At 38.8% G+C, this 21,886-nt stretch overlaps 1 pseudogene across 1 annotated transcript; it reads left to right on the forward strand.

Moving 5' to 3' along the window:
* The first annotated feature begins 549 nt into the window (after positions 1 to 549).
* Positions 550 to 10,575, forward strand: LOC114260453 (nuclear pore complex protein NUP155-like; annotated as a pseudogene). The gene is made up of 11 exons (XR_014336805.1): positions 550 to 983; positions 1,076 to 1,231; positions 1,870 to 1,981; positions 2,321 to 2,500; positions 3,248 to 6,216; positions 6,403 to 6,650; positions 6,758 to 7,115; positions 7,152 to 7,204; positions 7,322 to 7,527; positions 8,961 to 9,167; positions 10,243 to 10,575. The product of XR_014336805.1 is annotated as a nuclear pore complex protein NUP155-like (transcript).
* Positions 10,576 to 21,886: the final 11,311 nt, after the last annotated feature.

A 21,886-nucleotide genomic window follows, 5' to 3' on the forward strand; every position in this document is an offset into this window, starting at 1 on the left:
TACAAATATCTTTGGTTGAAAAGATCGTTACTACTATTTGGTGATATTCCCTTATGGCAACAAGACATTTTCCACTCCCACTAGGAGATTGTTCCAACTCACAATGGTGTACTAGTTCATAATTTCAATCATTCTGGACTTTACAATGGCCGTGAATGGTAATAATGATGATTTTTTTACGGCTTGCAATGTTAGCCGTATATAATAAAACTTTCTATAACGTGCATATGGCATGTCGTTAATACATCAACTATACACGACATGCGTACACCAGCTGTTAAAAATATTGAACATTTCACGACGCACAAAAAACCAGCCGTTAAAAATATTACATTTTTTACGGTGCACAAAAAATCAACCGTTAAAAAGTACATTTTCCATGACGCACATATACTAGCCGTTAAAAATATTTTACTTTTTATGACACACAAATTCTGTCGTAAATAACATGATCAAAATAAAAATTGGCACCAAAATAAAATACTTTTGGCGCCAAATACTAAAATGAAATACTCTTTGAATTGGTCAAAGCGCTCTTTCTAAACACCGTGTATGTTGCGCGCGCACACTCTCTCTCTCTCTCTCTCTCTCTCCAAACCGTCTCAGCCTCACAGATCATTGTCTCAGTCTCACAGATTTTTGTCTCAACCCGAGCCTTCATCGAAACCCTAACCCTAAGCTCCTCTGCCACTCTCCAAAGCCTCATCACTGTGTCCCACTACCCTAACCTCGTCGACGATGCCTGATTGGGGAAGAGTAGGGTGAGACAGTGGTGTTCGTCTGCCTCAGAATTGTAGGGTGCTTCGATCCACCTTAATTGGCGGAGATCGCGGCAATGTGGAGAAGAGCGGCCACCAATTCTTGTGTTCCACGGAGCCTTCGCCGATGACTATTCCGTCTCCATCTGCTCTCGTCTCCCCTCCGTCGCTTCTCTCAACCTAATTTCTGATTCGTGGGACTTCCACACTGATCGCATCCTTCTCGTAATCTCTCTCTCTCTCTCTCTCAACTAATTTGAATGTATAGAGACTGGCTAGGTTACTTCAGAGACTAATAGTTCTATTTCCAATTCTAGGGTTTTATATTTCTATAAAAATCTGAGAAATTTGAGATTGATTATAGTTTCTGACGGATAATACTGATTTCACGGTGATTGGGGTGATCGGACTGCCTGGGGTAGGGAAGTCGACGATAATGAACGAGCTCTATGGCTTTGATGGAACTTCCCTTGGTAACATATACATCTATGCTCTTACTCTTCCATATATGTATATGATTTTCTGTTTAGTTCATAAGAAAGCATGATAGAAATAATACTAGAAATATGAAGGTGCTTTTGATAGAAAGCTTCTTCAAAAGAACAAATCTGTTGTGTTTTGTATTTTTTTGATTTTTTTCTGATTAAAACATTGAAAAGTTTCTATATTCAACTGTACAACATCAGCCCCCAGGCAACAGTGTGGCATTGCAAATATGAGATGGGCTTGTTACCAACAAAACAGAGCACCCACGTGCTAATTGTCAAGGGGGAAAAAAAATCCTAATTTTGTTTGCTTTGGTTAGTGTTTTAAATTGAATAGCTATATCATGTTGTTGTAAAATCTTTGAGAAGCAAATTTAATTAAATCAGTTCCAAAAATACAAAGAATGAATTAGAGTAACAAAATTCTTTTTGGAAGATTTACGATCAATTTGGTTCATTGTAAGGGGATCAATTTGGTTCACTGTAATGGTTCTCTATTTTGGTGTAATGAGAAGAAATGTGGTATGGAAATACTATGGACTGTTACATTTTCTTTTATGAATTTATTATTGCCTACAATCTTAACTAAATTAACCAAATGTATTCACTCTCTGCTTAATATGCAGGAAAAGCTTCGGCAAACTCGTGAATTATATGCCTTCTTCAATGCAATGTTGGAGATAAAAGACTTGATGCTAAAGAAGACTTCTTTGTTAAACTCTATAAACCCACCAATTTGTACTCTATCTTCCTCACTATTTCTAGTTTTGCTAGTTACAATTCTTATATTCTATCCTAGTCCTACTTAAATCTAAACGTTTAGATTCTGAAATATCTCTCCACAATTTTAGCTTAAAGTTTTCTCATTCTCTTGTTTCGTCAACTAAATTTGTATCGTCTGCAAATTTTATACACTGGAGATAACCTCTTTGAATGTTCTTTTTAAGTTCATCCATTACTATGTATGTATGCATGTTGGAAATATTATATTTGTGATATGATATCTATTAAACTATATGACACAAAATGAGGTTTCTTTCAAAATGTTTAATAAGTCTACATTTTGTATGTGTATAGGACATTTTTAAAGTGGTCATTGTCGGTTGGCAACATTCTTTGTGAAAGCAATTCATCCATTGAAGCCTCTAATGTTTGACAAAATGAATATCACAATCATCATTTGCCTGATAAGACGCAAGGTCTTTTAGAGTCGACTCCAAAAATCTCAACTTGTGAAAGTGAATTATCTTATTCAAGGTGAGCTTACATCACTTTGTTAAATCTGGTACCTGAAGGAGCTTCTTTATCATTTAACTTTGTTCTCTACAAGTGCAATTGGGCTTTCCCATTATTTGATTTACTGAAGCTAATATAATGGCCAAAATTGACCATCTAATTTACATAATTCTTTGAAGAATAAAGTAGAAAGGCTCTGATAAAAATATAATGTTCCACAGTCATCAATTTGTCAAGAAACCAGTTTGGACCAGCCAATTGGACTGGATTGGCTCAGATGTGGAGCTCTTATAGACCAAATGCTCAAGTGACCATAAAGTTGATGAAATTCAGAAAGTGTAGCTGCACTAAAGCTTTAACTTCCTGGATTCATCATGAGAGGACAAATAATCTACCTAGATGATATGAATGGTGAATTTGAAACTATTAAAGTATCATCTAACAAAAACATGTGGATTTTGATTACCATTTAGACTGCTTTTGAAAATTGAATGAGTAATTTCAAATACCAAATGATCTTATCATATATGATAGACATTTGATGCTTGAATATTGTATTGAATACATCTTATATTTAAAACGTCTCTGTAGTATTGTTTTGCATGCATAGCTTGACTCCTCTTGGAAGTTAAAGTCACTGTTTGAGTGTCAATTAGTGTTGAACATGTGGTGTGGTATGCGATATGGTGGCCAATTATATCTCACATTGTACACTTATATAATTTAATAATTTCAACATTTCTCTAATTAATTGGCTATGTTGTGTAGGTATACCCCCTCCATGTCTAGTAGGCAGCTTTTTCCAGATATGCAGCGGAACCAATATCTAGAAAATGATTGTGTTTGTTTGGATGGACATCGAGATTCATTCCATTGCTCAAATTTTTGGGACGTGGATTGGCTTTCTTCATCTAGAAATTCATGTGAAGAAGAAACTTATGAAAGGTGATTTTTGAGATTCTGTTTAAGTAATGATTCCTGAAATGTTGTTCGGAAATAAGCTTAAAGTTCAATATTTTAATTGCTGTCATCATCAGCACCACTTCATTTATTCAGTGTCTGTCACTGCCAAGGGCCACCTCTTTTTTTCCTCTACTGTCGTCGCCATCATCACCACACCTATATCCTTTGTCAGCCATCAACAACTTTACGTACAAACATTCTTTGACCCTTCATCTTTAATAAGAGAAAAATACTACTTTCACATAGTAATTTACTGTAACAACAGGGGCTTTGTTGCTTTGTGATATGGCTCATATCAGTGGTCTTGTTGCTGCTCAGGTACATTTCTTGTTCTTGTTTTTATTTTATTTATTTTATTTTATTTATTTTTATGAACCTGATTTGGTTTTGGTTTATTCAATTGTGTAGATCTGCATGTGGGATTTAAAAAATAAAAAATAAAAATGACTTTGCTCTTTTATGATGGTGCTCAGTGAGAGATTATTGGATCTGGATGTATTACTGAGTTTTTCATGTTCTTGATTTGCATTATTGGATCTGTATTGAAGTTGGGGCTTTAGAGTAGGTTAAATTGTGTAGTTTGTATCTGGGTTTTGTTGGTTCTTCTTTTTTGTTCTTTTGTTACTTAGATATTGTTTGCTTGAATGAATTCTTAAGACTGTCATTTGGATCTTCTAAATTTCATTTCTTTAGTTCTCTCTGATTCCTTGTTGCTTTTGTTATATATTTTGCAGTTAAATGTCAAGGTTTTGAGGTATTTTCAAATTTTAGAATATATTTGGCTTACAATTAATAAAACTGAGAAGGAACTCAATTTGCTTACTGTAATTGATTGGGCATTAATTTGAATTCACGTCACGTCATTAGAACTTTTTGATTAAATTTTATTGGAGTTTGGGATCTAGATATAAATAATTAGGATTGTACCAAATGTATTCAACTGAGAGACAGATTTTAGGAAGTGTCATTTCAAGGTGGGTTGTACCAAATGTATTCAAGTTTGGAGTTGTTGACCCCATTGTTGAAATGGTTATTGATAGTGAGAGACAGATTTTGTATGCACGCACTGAAGATATGAAAATTCAAGTTTTTCTTGTAGGCCCATATGGAGATGGTCCCCTCAAGAAGGTTGCAGAAGAGAAAAATTTGATCAATCAGAGGGATGCCCATTATGGAGGTAGACAGTCAACTGGGTCAACAGCCCTGCCTCGATCAGCAAAAGCATCTATAGTTTGCATTTCGCCCTTGTCAACACTGGAATCCAAGTGGCTACATCTTGTTGCTGTTTTATCAGATGGCAAAAGGTTGTACCTATCTACTGCTGCATCTAGTGGAAGCAATGGTGCTGTTGGAGGTTTGGGTGGATTCAATACTAATGGACAGAAGCCAGGCTGCCTAAAAGTGGTAACAACTAGGCCTTCTCCTCCTCTGGGAGTTGGTGGTGCTTTCGGTGCTATGTCTCTTGCTAGTCGATCTCTAAATTCTGTTGGAACTCTTGTTCTTTCTGATTCATCCCCATCAACCACGTCTTCGCTTCTGATCGTAAACAGAGATTCAAGCACACAATCATCTTCATCTGGTAACATAGGAACAGGTGCAAGGAGTTCTCAGGCACTACGAGAATCTGTATCTTCCCTACCTATTGAAGGCCGAATGCTGTTTGTGGCTGATGTTTTACCCCTGCCAGATACAGCAGCCACTGTACAGTCACTATATTCACAATTGGAATTCTGTGGATTTGATAGCTCAGGGGAATCTTGTGAAAAGGCATGTGCAAAACTTTGGGCTAGAGGTGATCTTTCAACACAACTCATTACCAAGGAGAAGAATTGTCATATTCAGTACAATGGGCATGATGGAAGTTGTTTTCAACAGGCCAATTGATATCCTGAGGAGGTTATTAGAGTCCAACTCACAATCGCTTTGGAGCTGGAGAGGCAGTGGCAATGTGTTTAAAGCTGGCTGCAAGAATAGTCCAAACTGAAAATCCCATAAGCAATGTTGTTGCCGCGAAGGCAGCTGAAGCTTTTGAGGACCCTAGACTTGTTGGAGTACCGCAACTTGAAGGTAGTGGTGCATTGTCAAATACCAGAACTGCAGCTGGGGGATTTAGTATGGGGAAAGTTGTCCAAGAGGCTGAGCCTGTTTTTTCAGGCGCACGTGAAGGGCTCTGCTTGTGCTCATCAAGGATGCTTTTGCCTTTGTGGGAGCTTCCTGTTATGGTGACTAAGGGTGGCTTAGGTTCTTCCGATGGAAACGGGATAATTGTATGCAGACTCTCTGGTGGTGCAATGCAAGTCCTTGAAGACAAAATTCGTTCTTTGGAGAAGTTTCTAAGATGTAGAAGGAATCAGAGAAGGGGACTGTATGGTTATGTTGCTGGTCTTGGAGACTTGACTGGTTCGATTCTGTATGGAACTGGTTCAGATCTGGGTGCTGGTGATAGAAGTATGGTGCGGAACTTATTTGGTTCTTATTCTCGGAATGAGTCTGCTGAAGGTGGTGCATCTAATAAAAGGCAACGGCTTCCATATAGTCCTGCGGAACTAGCTGCCATGGACGTGAGGGCAATGGAATTTATCAGGCAGTTGCTCCTTAGATGTGCTGAAGCTCTGTTTTTGCTACAACTCCTTTCACAGCATCATGTAACTTGTTTGGTTCAGAATCTTGATGCTAATCTACGACAGCAATTGGTTCAGTTGACATTCCATCAGCTAGTCTGTTCTGAGGCAGGCGATGGACTTGCAACAAGGCTTATATCTGCTTTGATGGAGGTACTTCTGTGCTACTGTTACAGATGTCTAATTTAATTACCAACAAACTGTTATTATTTGGTCAACATTTTTGCCCTCTCCATCGTTCTATAGAAAAAAAAAAATGGTTAGTAGCTTGTGTTGGGTCTATCTGTCACTGTTGCTTTTGAATTCTTCCCTTACAATAGATGTCATCCATGCCTCCAGTACTACACAGGTCCTGTTGGCAGGGGAACTGTTGATGATATTAGTGGTAGACTACGAGATGGGTGTCCAAGCTACTTCAAGGAATCAGATTACAAATTTTGCTTAGCTGTGGAATGTCTCGAGAGAGCTGCTGTGATTTCTAATACTGAGGAAAGAGAAAATCTTACTAGAGAAGCCTTCAACTACTTAAGTAAAGTTCCAGAGTCAGCAGACCTGCGGGCTGTTTGCAAATGTTTTGCGGATCTGAGGTCCGTCCTTTTAAGCTGAATACTAAAACCTGCAGTTTTTCAACTACTTGTGTTCTTTTAAGTTGATTGTTATATATCAGACATAAAATATGAGATGGAAATTGCAGATTTTATGAAGCTGTGGTTCACTTACCTCTGTAAAAGGCCCAGGCCCTTGACCCTGCTGGTGATGCTTTTAATGAGCAGGTGGATGCAGGAATTCGAGAATAGACACTTGCCCAGCGTGAACAATGTTATGAGATTGTCACTAGTGCTTTGCGTGTTCTGAAAGGTGAAACTTCACAAAGGGAATTTGGTTCTCCTATCAGACCCATTACACAATCTGCACTTGATGCAGCTTCTCGGAAAAAATATATTTGACAAATTGTTCAACTTGGTGTCCAATCATCCGATAGACTATTTCATGAGTATTTGTACGGGCATTAATTGATTTGGGCCTCGAAAATGAATTGTTGGAGTATGGAGGCCCTGATTTCGAAAATGAATTGTTGGAGTATGGAGGCCCTGATTTGGTGCCTTTTCCGCAGAGTGCTGGGCGTGGACATGTACAAGAGGTGTTGTTTGTATCTTTTTATATATATAGTGATTTATTTTATTAATTTTTATTGGTATTCAGAGCATTCACATCTCTTCTGAATTTATTTATTTATTGATGTTTATTTCTTTGCTAGATTCGGGCTGTTTCTGCAGTGACATCAGCTTCTTCTCTGCTTGGTTATTTAGGAGTACATATTCCATCGAATCAAGCAAAATATTTTGAGCTTTTGGCACGATATTATGTCTTGAAGAGACAACATGCTCTTGCTGCTCACGTACTATTAAGACTGGCAGAAAGGCGGATTGCTGATAGGAGGGATGTCCCTACACTGGAACAGAGGTCCTCATTAGTACTTATTGAAGAATTTTTCATGATCTCCCCCCCCCCCCACCCCAAATATAATAATCATTCGTTTAGTATGTCCATGTTGAATGACACTTTTTTTAGATATAAATAATTAGGATTGGTTACCTTGTCTCTACTAATCTGATTGTATTGAAGCGCGTTCCTCTTTTAATTTAATTTAATGAAAATTGCCAAGATTTTTTTTTAACGAGAATCAGATCTCAGCTTACTTCTAAGTTATGTATATGGGAATTGAGTTTACATGAAATTGATTGGTAACTGTGAGATCTTGGGGACATCATAGTTATGCGTATTTTGTTTTTTTAGTACTATTATATTTTGGAAGCTTCAGCAGCAGAATGAAATGTAAGTTCTAAGCCACTTCTTTTCGAAAGATCTGTATGAAACAAGGTCAATTGGGTTCTTTATTTAGTTTATTATTATTATTTTTTCATATCCTTTTATAATAATGTTATACCTACTTTTATTCATTGTATAAATTCTATTTAAAATTTACTCTTTTTTTTTTAATTATATATTATTGCTAATTCTAAGACTCATTTAGTGTTTAATTGATAGGATTTGATTTTATACTCTCTTTACATTTAGAGATTAATGATACGAGTATTGCTTACCTTTATTGCATCCCAGTTTGTGTATTTTTGTTGGAATGTAATTCAATTTGGATAATATCTGTTTCAACCCAATAAACTTGGCTCTTTGTTCAGAAGTCTGGACTAATGAATAGATGGTTAGCATTGGCCAAGTTCATATGTTCTTGACTCATTGTTTCATGTGAACTTCTTGTTGATTTTAGCTGCCTGTTGCCAAATGAATTTTGTATATTGTATATGACATTAGTTTTATATCATGTGATAAAGGGGAGTGAGTATCACTTGGGTCCATAGTACGCCAATCTTAGGATGTTTTTTTGGACAGTTGAAAAATTAGAGTTGGATGGGCATTTTCTTTTAATAAGTATTAACCAGTTGACAAACTTGATCTTCCCTCTCTTGTTGCTTATTACTAAGCTTTTTTAGGGGTCTGATTCTAGTACACATTTTTTATTAGGTCCATAATGTGCTTATGACCATTTTGCTACTACCTGTAATTCTGACATAGTTCTAAGGATCTGCAATTCTGTAAGGAGCTTAATCCCTTTCACTTTAGGGAAAAATTGTTAAAATATGAATGTGGAGTATCATTTTAAACAATTTCTAGAAATTGTAGGAAGTAATTTCATCAGCATAAATCCACATGGTAGTATTTTTCTTATTTTTTTTATTACTTTACATATTAAAATAATTATTTTTATAGATAATGGTCTGCACTCAGCATGTGCCATGGATGGTCTCTTTTTGGGCAAGTACTATTTACGATAAGCACTAGTTACTTTGTTGTTGATGTTGAGTTGCCTGTTCTTTCAGGTTTTTGACATGGGAAGATGGATGTTATGATCATCTGAAACTGAGAGCATCCATGGAAAGCATACTGGATGATGTTTGCTTTGATGGATCCAAAGAGATATTTTCATCTAGTTGGGGATCAAGTAGACATGATGGACATTCAAGTGAATATCCAATTGGCCAAGTGGTGGCTGATATGGAAAGTGTTCAATATCCATGGGGAGAAGGGTAAATTCTTGTGCTTGACTTGTGTGATTCTAACACTGTACTTGTTTACTCTTCAATGTAATTTTGCACATATTCACATCATAACTAATTACCCTATAATGTTATGTTGGTCACTCCTCTTTGGAGCCTCAAAATTCAAATTTAAGGGTTTTTTGTTAGTCACACACTGTTCTGCTCAGAATGAGTTGCATAATATTTGACTTTGTTACTTAACTATGGCCTGGTTGAAATGATGCCTTGGAGCCACTGGTACTGTTACATAATTGTGGCGGTTGATTTTTGGAAACACTAGGAGGATGTGGTTTGTAGATTATAAATGGTATGGATGAAGCAACTATGTTATCTATGAATATTGTTTAGTTTTTTCAAGTGGCATACTTTTTAGGGTTGAATTATTAGAGAAAAGGCATATAATATTAGGCTATAAGGTTCAAGAGTCTATGGAATTAGTAATAGCTTGTGATTGAATTAAATACTAGTAAAAAATTAGAGAAGAAGAAAAAGATTAACTTAGGGATTATTCCTACAGTTCCTTATCTTATATATTTGCTACTAAGTACTCAGGTAGAATTACATCACATTGTCCCAAAAAGCCCATAAAGCTACTAAAACTTACCTAAATTTCTTCTATAATGGATTGAAAGTTTCATTTTAAACTTGTAAATAATATAGACTTTAATTTGACTTGGACTCTTTATTTTGGAACTTATAATGGTAATAGATAAAATATGTACAAACCTAATCCTCATACATAGAGATCTTTTAACATAATTATGCAAGTTCCAAGGAGGTGCTGCATTGAAGTAGATTAATTTCACCTCTTCCTCTTTTTAAATTTGATTTTTTTCTTGAGTTTCTTATGGCCTGGATTTAGTAGCAAACTATTGAGATCTTGAATTTTGCTAATTTTTCATTATGACATTGTTTTTATGGGACCATTGAATTATCTTATTAATTTTGAAAATATTTTGTTGATGTTTTAAAATTTCTTGATCATTTCTTAATACATCAAGAAATTTTTTTGTCCCTGAGTTGTTGGTTTTTGTACTTATGTGAAGTTTCCTTTGTCATGCAGACAAGAAATGCAACAGGGTTAGTTGCTTCAGCTATTGCCGTGGGTTTAGGTGCCTTAACACATACATTGGGCACCTTCGTCCTTGTGACAGGAGCAAGTGGATTTGCTACAGCTGCAGTTGCAATTGCTATAGGAACTGTTGTCGATAGTTTTAGATAATCTCTTAATAGTTGTTGATATGTTTAGAAAGTTAGATATGCATAGTTTTGGATAGTTTAAACTTTTTGTACAGTTTAGAACTTAAGGATATAGTTTTCGAATGTTTGGAATGTGTATACAATTGTTGAATGTTTATAATTTATGGATATAGTTTCTTTTTGAGGTTTCAAACAATATTTTGGTAGTTGATTGATATTTTGTGATGCTTGTTTGTCATGTTTGTTAGATTGTAGAAAATTAGTCAAATAGAACCTGTTGAATTTAAAAATAAAAAAAAAATTGTATATTCTACGGCTGCCATAATAAGTCATTGTATTACATATTTTACAGCGCGCAATCAGCGTCGTTATTTGTTTCACCAATTAATGACGTGCAAAAGTAGTCATAGAAAAAGTAACAACGACAAACAAAATTTGCCATTAAATAGTTTCTAACGGTGTACTACAGCATGTCGTAGAAAAAGTAATAACGACGCACAAAATCTGCCGTTAAATAGTTTTTAACGGCGTACGAAGCATGTCGTTGAAAGTGAATAACTTTCTATGACTGGTCATAATATGATGCGCGTTGCATGTCGTAGAAGGGTTTTTACGGCGTGCATTGCGCGTCGTAAAAACCCTTTTTTTGTTGTAGTGTCAAAGATGAATTATGATCAAGAACATGAATTGAGTTGGATTTGATGATTATGAAATCATTATAAGCATGCATGTAAAAGATTGCCATGAATTTGCATATTTGAGCATGAAATATATGATCCATGTTGAATTTTGATTAAAGTTCATGCTTTTGATCATCTTTTACACATTGAAGCTGAGAATGGAAATTATATTCCATATGCAAGCACAATTCATGATGGTACAAGCTTTAGTTACATGAAATTGAAGTATTGAAGATGGGTTTGGTATGAATTGCATATGCATGTAAATGATTCATGGGAATTGAGCTTCATGATGTTGTAAATTTAGTATCTACATCATGATAGAGGATGTATATGTGAGTTATGGATCATATTATGCAAGCTATATCAATTTGAATACAAGTTTGAGCTTCAAGAACAGTTCTGGAAATTCCAGAATTTGGCATGTCCGCTTGAGCGGAAAAAGCGCTGCTTGAGCGTGAAATGTTAGTTTCCAGAAGTTTTGCAGACATGGATGTCCGCTCAAGCGGGGAAGAGTTATGCTCGAGCGCCCAACCACGTGTTTTGTCTCTCAGTTCGAGCGTCTGAAGTCACGCTCGAGCATAAAAATGAGGCAACCAGTACTTTTGCAGACCAAAGGGGTCCGCTCAAGCGGCCGAAACCGCGCTCGAGAGGAGAGCCCTATTCAAGATATTTTAAAAAGTTATTTTGAGTTTCATTTTCCGTTCTCTTCCATTCCTAAACACTCTTAGGCGTGCACTGAGCTTTGTATATGACTTAAAAGGATAAGATAGAGGCCTAAGAGAAAGAAATAAATTAAGAACGGATTGAATCGTTTGTGACCCAATATGTGTTATATAATGTGTAGGGTCGAACAGAAGGACGAATCCACCGGTAGAACACTGTGAGTAATATCTTAGTAAAGATATTTTAAAGTATGCTATTTGTCCAATTGCTTACTCCTATTCGAGTTTCATAAGTTAGTTAATTTGAATTATAAACAAATATTCGCTTGACATGAATGATTGGGCCAAAGGTCGTTGCATATGAATGATTGGGCCAAAGGCCGTTTGACTTGATTGATTGGGCCAAAGGCCGTTGGATATGAATGATTGGGCCAAAGGCCGTTTGACATGATTGATTGGGCCAAAGGCCGTTTGACTTGATTGATTGGGCCGAAGGCCGTTGGATAAGAATGATTGGGCCAAAGGCCGTTTGACATGATTGATTGGGCCAAGGGCCGTTGGATATGAACGATTGGGCCAAAGGCCGTTTGACACAAATGATTGGGCCAAAGGCTGTATGACATGAATGATTGGGCCAAAGGCCGTTTGATGTGGATGATTGGGCCAAAGGCCCTTTGACGTGAATGAATTGGGCCTGAGGCCATCTGTTAAAGATGAAGTGGGCCAGAGGCCGTTTGATACATCTAGGTTTTTAGCTGTTTAATGTACTAGATAGAACTATGAATGGGACCAAGGCCGTCTGTTATATCCGTTTCAGATTTCATTCATGTAACTCCTTTATTTTGATATTATTCACTGAGCTATCGCTCACTCTCATTCATGTTTGTGTTGGTGTGCAAAGAGATTTCCAAACCTAGCCCCGGTGAAAGACATGAGAGGAGTCAAGTTTTTAAGGAGTCAGCCCCAATGTCTCATGCATGAGACTTCGTTTTGTTGCTCTTTTGCTGTTGGGTGAACATGTTGGATCACCTATGTATATGATTTTTGTTTGGCTGACTATATATCTGAAAGATTCTGGGTGTATATAAAATGCTAACTTTGTATATATGTGTGAGTTATTATAAAATACCTTTGGAATGATTTTTGCCATGCCATGTAAACAAAATTTTTAAGTCTGCTTCAGTTTTGGCCCCCCTTAACTCTGTTGAAATATGTTTTAATGGGTTTGAGGCCGTAGGTAATCTCCTGATTACTGGCCAGTCATGACCTTAATCAATTGGGGCGGGTTCGGGTCATGACAGAGTGGTATCAGAGCACGAGTTAATAACTCACACACTTGTCCAAATGAGTAATAAGAATCTAGAAAATATCTAGGACGCATTCATGCGATAAGTATGAAATTAAAACATCAAGAATATGCTTAAATGTATCAAAGTGAATGATTATGTGCTCTAAGTTGTGATTTACTTGCATTGCAAACTGTTTGAATGTATGCTCTTTAGTATATGCATACTTGTGAATCTTTTGTATAAAGAATAATGCAAGTCTAATCAGATGGTGAGAACAAGAGGTGATGAAATAGAGGAGTCCTCTACTGCTAGAATGGATATGATGGAAAGATTGATTCAGGAAATGGCAGAAACATTGAGGCAACAACAACAGTGGCAACAACCACATCCTCCGCCTCCTCCTCCAGTACCACCTGTCCAAGACCTTTAGAATGATGACCAGATAATAACTCTCACCAAAGAATTTAAGAAAATGAAACCGCCACAGTTTCATGCGGGATTGGATCCGTTAAAGGCAGAAGCATGGGTCCTTGGAATAGAGAAGTTATTTGAAGTGTTTCCTTGCCTAGAAACACAAAAAGTATTGCTAGCCACTTTTACTCTTGAAGATGAGGCAAGAAGGTAGTGGATGCTAATGTGTGAAAACAATAAGGATATTGGTTGGGCATGGTTCTTGGAAATTTTCTACGACAAATATTTTCCACAATGTGTCCGTGACAGGAAAGTATCGGAGTTCATGGAACTTAAACAAAATAGTATGACAGCAGTTGAGCATGAGGCCAAGTTCACTAAATTGGCCATATTTGTACCACATGTGGTCAACATCGAGTACAAGAAAGCAAGACATTTTGAGGGAGGCCTTCGGGATGACATCTTAGAGAAAGTGAATGTGCTTAAGCTGGAGACCTATATTGAAGTGCTAGACCGGGCCATAATATCAGAAGCTAACATAGCCAGGCAGGCCAAATCAACAATTGACTAGAAAAGCAGTAAAAGACAAGGTTTCTTCTCAAAAAAGAGATTGCCAAAGAAACAGAACACGGGCTCCTCGAGTACTTCTAATTCTTCCAGAGATACATCTCCAATATGCAATATTTGTAGTAAAAGGCATCGTGGAGTTTGTTGCCGTGTGTCAGGAGCTTGGTTTAAATGTGGTAAAACAGGGCATATAGCCAGAGATTGCAATCAGAACAGTGAAAAGTTAGCTGCTAGCTCAACTGCATCAATCCCAAAATCGGGAAATGTTACGAGACCTACTACCATTGGAGATACCATGAGGCAAGAGAGAGTTTTTGCGCTTGTTCTGGGCGATACACGGAATGTCGAAACCGTTGTCTCAAGTACTATATCTATATGTAATCAAGATGCTTTTGTATTAATTGACTTCGGATCAACGCACTCTTTCGTAACTTGTGCATTTACATCTAGACTGAGTAGACTTCTAGAATCATTGCCATATTTGCTATGTGTATCTGCTCCATCCGGGGAATCTGTGTTGTGTGCATCTGTATATTGATTTTGTGACATGCGTATTGGGAATGCTATTCTGTATGTAGATTGGTTGCCCTTGGACTTTAGACATTTTGATGTAATTCTGGGCATGGATTGGTTAACTTGATATTGTGCCACCATTGATTGTGTAACAAAACGGGTTGTATGTAAACCACCGAACATGAGGAAATTGTGTTTGTGGGGAACGGGGTAGTGCCTCCACCTTACTTGATATCTACAATGAAAGCATGTTAGCGAATTTCTGGAGTTATCTGTGTTGTGTACTATCTGAACAATCTGTGAATGTTGAATTGAGTAGTATCCCTATTGTTAGCGAATTTCCAGATGTATTTCTAGATGAGTTGCTAGGGGAATTGGTAGATAGGGAGATAGAGTTTACTATTGAGATTATGCCAGGCACTTAGCCTATTTCTAAAACTCCCTACAGAATGGCTACTGCTGAAATGAAAAAATTGAAAGAACAATTGCAAGACCTACTTGACAAAGGGTTTATTCGACCTAGTACTTCACCATGGGGTGCACCGGTGTTATTTGTGAAAAAGAAATACGGAACCTTGTGCTTGTATTGATGACTTGTTTGACCAGTTGCAGGGATCACGAGTGTTTTCCAAAATTGATTTAAGATCCGGGTACCAGTAGCTGAAAGTAAAAGCAGAGGATGTTGAGAAAACTACGTTTCGGACAAGGTATGGCCATTACGAATTTCTTGTTATGCCATTTGGGGTTACTAATGCTCCTGCAACGTTTATGGACCTAATGAACCGAATTTTTAAGACCTACCTTGATGAATTTGTTGTGGTTTTTATTGATGATTGTAGACTGCCCGAACTCCGCTCCGCGTGCGAGGGCGTGAATAGTGTTCATAGCTACTACAGTTCGGACTCTTGTCACGATTCTGAATCTAATCTCACAAAGTGCAATGTAAGACTGATAAATCACCAAAGAGTCCAAATCCGACAAATCGTTTTGGAAAATCGATTTTAATCAAAAAGCGCCAAACATGGACTGCTTTGCCAGATTTCAGAGTCCCCACCTAAATATTTTGTTTTGGGAAATTTAGGAAACCCTAACTCGTGTCTAAGGCCACGTGTCCGTCATCACCAAAGTTGCCTCGACTTGGGAACTTGGGTACGAGAGGGGAAGGTCCTGAAATGAGCACCCCCGCTCGCCCGATCAAAGGATCGACCTCTACTAACATGATATGTTGTTTTTATAAACACATGCATTCTTATTCCGGTTTATTAGCTAACCTTACTATGTGATGCGCATAGCATACAAGTATAGACTAAATCACTCAATTTGGAACAAAACATCTCATGTTTGTTTTAGAAAATGGTTTGAAAGTGCTACTCGCAAGTAGGCTAAAACGCAGATTTGTCACCTTCAAGTGGGCTTAAAACATGATGATTTGCCACTCCAAGTGGGCTTAAAACTTACATTTTGATGAATTGTTCCAATTCAAGCAATGAAGCCTTCATCCACAGGCATCCATGCAGTTATATCAATTAAGCAAATAGCCTCATGGCAAGCATGTTATCATGGCAACCACTTACACACATGCAAGGATGCTAAAGCGTAAACACTCACAGTGTACTCCGAGCCAAAACAGAAGCTAGTTAGTAATCATGCATGATCCTAGCTATGTTAAGATGCATAATGCAATGCTTGCAAAATGCAGCTAAATAGGCTCAACTATTCTAAGATGGCATATGAATGCAACACTTGATAACATGCTTTGAAACACGTATTCAAGTAAGTATTGAAATTCAATGCAGTTTGAATGATGCGCCGAGCCTGGTGCATGCAATACGAATAAATGATGCATGCATGCAAAGCATAAGTATGCTAATTGAAACATGCCCTAAAACTAACCATCGAAAGCTGGTAAATAAAAGGGAGAAAGACGTGGGGTTAGAAGACATTCACATACGCACGCACCCTTATTACAACATTTGCCCTCTTGACGGAGGGTCCGAATAAATCAACTGACTAGCTACACCAAGCTAATTAATTACAAATCAACTAATTAACTAACTTAGCTAATTAATTATTACAAACCGAATTGAATAAACTAACTATTCTAAGTTAATTAAGTACAAACCAAATTAGTTAATTAAACACTTAACTAATTAATTACAAAATAACTAAGCTAATGAACTAGTTTAGCTAAGCAATTTAAACAAATGGCCTTGGGAAACGAGGGGGAATGCATGCTCGGTCGGCTTCGCTCGGAAATCCACTACCGTGCCTCATGATACCTCTATTTGTACTCTTTTGTACTTCTGAAAAGTATGCCAACTTCCAGAATGCTTCTGACCCACCTTAGGAACATGCTAAGGGATGGTCGGCCAAGAGGGATGGCCATCGGCCAAAGTTTATGGCCATCGGCCACTTCTGATAGCCGATCGGTAGCCTTGGTGGCCGGTCGGCATATTTGATGGCCGGTCGGCCACTGCTTCCTGCAATTTCTCCTTTTGCTGCAACAGAGCACAAACAGAGACATGGCAGTGTATTTGCAAGGAAATGCGTGCCCAACCACACTCCTTATCATGTCTCAAGCTCAAAGGAGTGTAGTGCTCAGCTCTCAAGCCACCAATCACACATCTCGATGCATGATGGCCAAAGAGTCAAGCTTGCACAATGTTAATGAATGCACAAATAACACATAGGACTCGAGAGGCCTCCACCCTGTCATGCACAATCAAGGGGGACGGCGACAAAGAAATGAGGTGCGTTTCATTACTTCAAGTATGAAATGCCCCTCATTTCTCGTGTTTGGATCAACACCCGATCCAAACACAATGCAATGCAAGACACATGGAAATAACATGCTATGCAAATCACATGCTAATCTTGACATGTTAAGGTGGTATGCATAAGACTCTTAACATGCAAACAATGCATGCATGGCATGTTTAGGAGCTAAGGCATAAAGGCAAGTGAAGTGTATCACACATGAAGCATGTACTACAATGCTCAAATGGTCAAACCAACCTCGGACAGAGGTCATGCATGCCAAAACAGTGGCCAAAACTCAACACAATTTAGGCACGAAAAGCAAGGAATGCATACTCAACTCATGGCTCGCAAGCAAGGCATAAAGGCACAACTCTTAAACGCAATTAAAGAGTGATATGCATGAGAATATGACAATGCCATATGCTCTGAAATCCAGTGTTTAATGATGCCAAATCAAACAAATAACACAAACAAGGCATGTTAGAGGGTCTAGAGCATAAGGCTAGTTAAGAGCATCACACAAGATGCATGCAATACATAGCACAACTAACCAAACCAGCTCTGGACAGAGCTCAAACATGTCAAGTTAAGGGCCAAGAACATGCTGAAATAGAACCCAAGAGCTTAGACAAGCATGCATGCAAATTGGCTCATGATTAAGGCATAAAGCATAACCCTTCAAAGCATTGAAAGAGTGATACACACAATGGTATGACATTGAAACATGCTCTGAAATCATATATCAAATGGTGCTAAATCTTGCAAATAGCCCAAGCAATGCATGCTAGTGGACTCAAAACACCAAGCTAGTGGATGGGCTTTACACTATGGCTATACCAAGCAAAACATACATGATCAAGACCACCCAAATCAGACCTAGAGCATGTGAAATCATGGCAAAAAGCATGCTGAAATAGAGCCAAAACAAGCTAGCACCATAGGCCAAAGTAGCAAACATGCTAGGCTAGTGAGTGGAATTGCACTACAAGTGCAAGGAGCATGCAAGAGGTAACCAAACCAACCCCAAACAGAGCTATATCATGGCAAAACAAGGCCTGGAACATGCTAAGATAGGGCCCCAAGAAGGTAGAAAAACATGCTAACTTGATAAGCCAATAACACATGCAAACAAGGTACAAAAGGGGGGGGGGACCACCCCCACCTGTTTGGGGCCTCAAAACACACTTTTCACCACTGAAATTCCTCTGGAATTTAGTGGTTAAAAGGCCAAGAGAAGGTGATCTCAAAGGCCTAAAGAGATGATACAAAACAAAGCAAAATAAGGCACAAAAGGAGGTAGACCACCCCAAACACCAAAGAGGCCTCAAACAAACACTTTAAACACTTTAAACTGAAGCTTTTTGCAGTTTAAAGTTAAGCCGAAAACATCATGCATATAGGGCCAAATAAGCAATGAAAACAAAGCTTTATAGAGGCTATACACTTACCCTTGAAGCACAACTTCAAAACAACAACTTCAGAGGCAAAAACCAAGCTAAAACCACTCAAATGCAACCTCCAAGAACCTCAGCTCAAGAGTGAAGGTGTTTCACTAGGTGTTTGTGTGCAAAAGTGTGAAGAAATGGAACTTTTGAGCACAAAATAACACAAATATAGAGAAAGAGGGAGAAAACAAGAGAGAGAGATATATGCATATCCCTAAGAAAATTTTTTGAACCCCTAAAAAGGGAGAGAGAGCTTCCCTCTTATAGAAATCCAAGTCTCAAGCTTGTTGGACAAGCTTGAAGGTTGGTGCAATCCCTCCATACACGTGTATAGAGGATGCATTCTATGCTCACCAGCTGGCACAACTGGCAACAAAATATCTGCAAAAGCAAAGAAAAGGGCCTCGGCCAAAAAACATGGCCGATCGACCATTAAAGGTGCCGACCGGCCATTAGTGATGCCGACCGGCCACCACTGATGGCCGACCGAAAGAGGGCATGGCCTATGGGCAAGAGGCCTAGCCGATGGGTTGTAGGGATGGCCAGCAGGCCACCCCCTTCCCTTAGAAACAAAACCACAAGCTCTTGGTCCACAACCAAGCACAATACAGACAAGTTGAGAGGCTCTAAGCCAAGGGGCACAGCCGAGACCTTCAGGAACTCAAAACGAACACGAGCATGGATGATCATCGAGTGTTCAAACGATGACGTCCAAGTCTTGAGAACGGTAAAAAATGAGGTGTCTACAGTTGCGCCTCTTTGACAGAACTCGAAAGTCATGAGATGACGGGAGTGAATGTCAAAGCTAGGAGACGACCCATTTTTGACAAGGCCGAAGACTTAGACAAACATACAAAATAACAATACAGAGATGCGCCCGTGGGCTGGGGCGAAATGTAAATGACATGCACAATGCAAAACATAACTTATGATTATGCAAAGAGGACTATAATGAAGCATTTATGAAAAATAAATACAACATTTTAAGCGAATGTTATGCAAAGAAATGCTACAGCAAACTCGTACATAAGCAAGTAAACCAAACACGCCACGCGTGGGAACTACAAATAGAACTATATCTCATGTAGAAAGGATGTAAGAAAATTATGCAATCTTCACTACGCTCATGCAAAAAAGACTAGAAGCGACTACCGAGAATATCCGAAGTCTCAAACAAAGCATCTCTAAACGTATCACGCACAAGAGAAGGAAAAGCGACACCTCTCAGCGTATCACACGCGGGAGAGGGAAAAGCACCACTTCTCAGCGTATCACAAGTAAGAGAAGGAAAAGCGACACCTCCCAGCGTATCACCCGCAAGAGAGGGAAAAGCAACATCTCTCAGCGTATCACACGCGGGAGAGGGAAAGGTACACCTCTCAGCGTATCACACGCGAGAGAGGGAAAGGTACACCTCTCAGTGTATCACACGCGAGAGAGGGAAAAACACCACTTCTTAGCGTGTCACACACAAGAGAAGGAAAGGTACTAGTGCAAGCACTGAGGAGTTGTATAAACATTGGAGTGCGTCCCAATGCTTCTAACAAGGGTATAGCGTAAACACCGAGCGCACCTGGGTGTTTCTAACCAACGAGGTGCTAGTGTAGACATCGGGCGTGCCCAAATGTCTCTAACTAATGAGATGAAAGAGAGGAATGGTTTTACCCAAAATTCCTCTGAATGAACCGTACATACAATATCGTGCATGTATGAGAGGGAAACTTGAAAGATACGATGCAATGCCATGCATGTCTTCTACGAGACGAATGACAACGATGCACATGCAATGCAAGATAACCAACAGTGCATATTCAATGCCAGATAAACAACGGTGCATAACGATGCGAGTAGAATGGTGCATAGCAATGCAAGTGAAGTGTGCATAACAATGCAACTAGGGTGTGCATAACAATGCAACTGAAACGTGCATAACAATGCAAGTGCGAGAAATGTATGCTCCATACAACATTTAAGATGCGCATTTCATGCCAAGGTGAGAAGTGCACATTCTATGCAAGCAAGGTTAAAATGTGTTCCATGCAATGTACATACTCTATGCAATGTAAACACAAATACCTATTTGACACAATGTGCATATGTTATGCAAACGCGATGATGCATGTCCGATGCAAAAGTGAAAGAGGCATATAACAAATGCAAATCTTGTGAATGTGAAAAGAACACCGTAAAGCCACGCATTCAAAGATAATTTTCGAATATGCAAAAGGATACAAAAAGGATACATTTTGTGCATATTGATTGCCGCACACGGAAAACACGGTTCGAGGTCAACACGGAGGCTGCTTGAGCTCAAAGGTGAGGGTACAAATCAACCGAACAACCCCAAACAAGGGCATTGGAGGTCCATCGGCCACAATAGGGGGCCATCGGCCACCCATCTGCCACCAGAAAAGCTAATAGGCCAACAATATGGCCGGCCGGCCGGCCAACAATTTGGCCGATCGGCCAAACATGGCAGATTCGGGACAGTTTGGACATTTTGCCGTGGGTCTTTAAGTATAGGGTTCCAAACCCTATTCTTTCACTTCCTCAAGGCCGAGAATCATTTTTCCTCCCATTCTTGACCATTTCCCCTTTCGATCCGCGCTTTATACACGTTTTCAAGCGTCCCACAAACATTCGATTCGCGAAACCCTTAAGATTTCAAACACTTTGAACTGATTGAAAAGTGTTTTTGGAGCCTCATTCTTGACTTCCATCACTTGGGATTTATTTCCCCCGAGTTACCCTTGATCTTCGTGTCCTCTTCCACACTCCGATATTTTCTTCCATTTTTCATCCCTCGAAGACTTTTTGTTGACTTTTGGCATTCTCATACATTTTCCACATCCTCGACTATTTTCTCATTCTTCTTGAGATGGCCGATGACATTCCACATGATGGGGCTCCTCCAGGGATGGAGATGGATGCCGAGTTTGAGCTTTTGCCGCTCAGCATTCAACCATTCGATCTACCGTCTTATGTTCCTGACGTACATGTGTTGCCCCCTGACGACATTCGCCAGTTCAGGAGATTCGCGCGAGGTGCACCAAAGGACCCCCTGCTACGAGTTCCTCATCTCGTTGGAGCAGCCACCTGCTAGAAGGCTACTAGAGAGCCTAGGAGGTACATCTTTCCCTTCTGCTTTACAGTCCTGCTCTGCTTTACATTATCTAT

Source organism: Camellia sinensis, chromosome 1 (assembly GCF_055761805.1).
Source record: "Camellia sinensis isolate YWXY chromosome 1, ASM5576180v1, whole genome shotgun sequence".
Taxonomy (NCBI): Eukaryota; Viridiplantae; Streptophyta; class Magnoliopsida; order Ericales; family Theaceae; genus Camellia; species Camellia sinensis.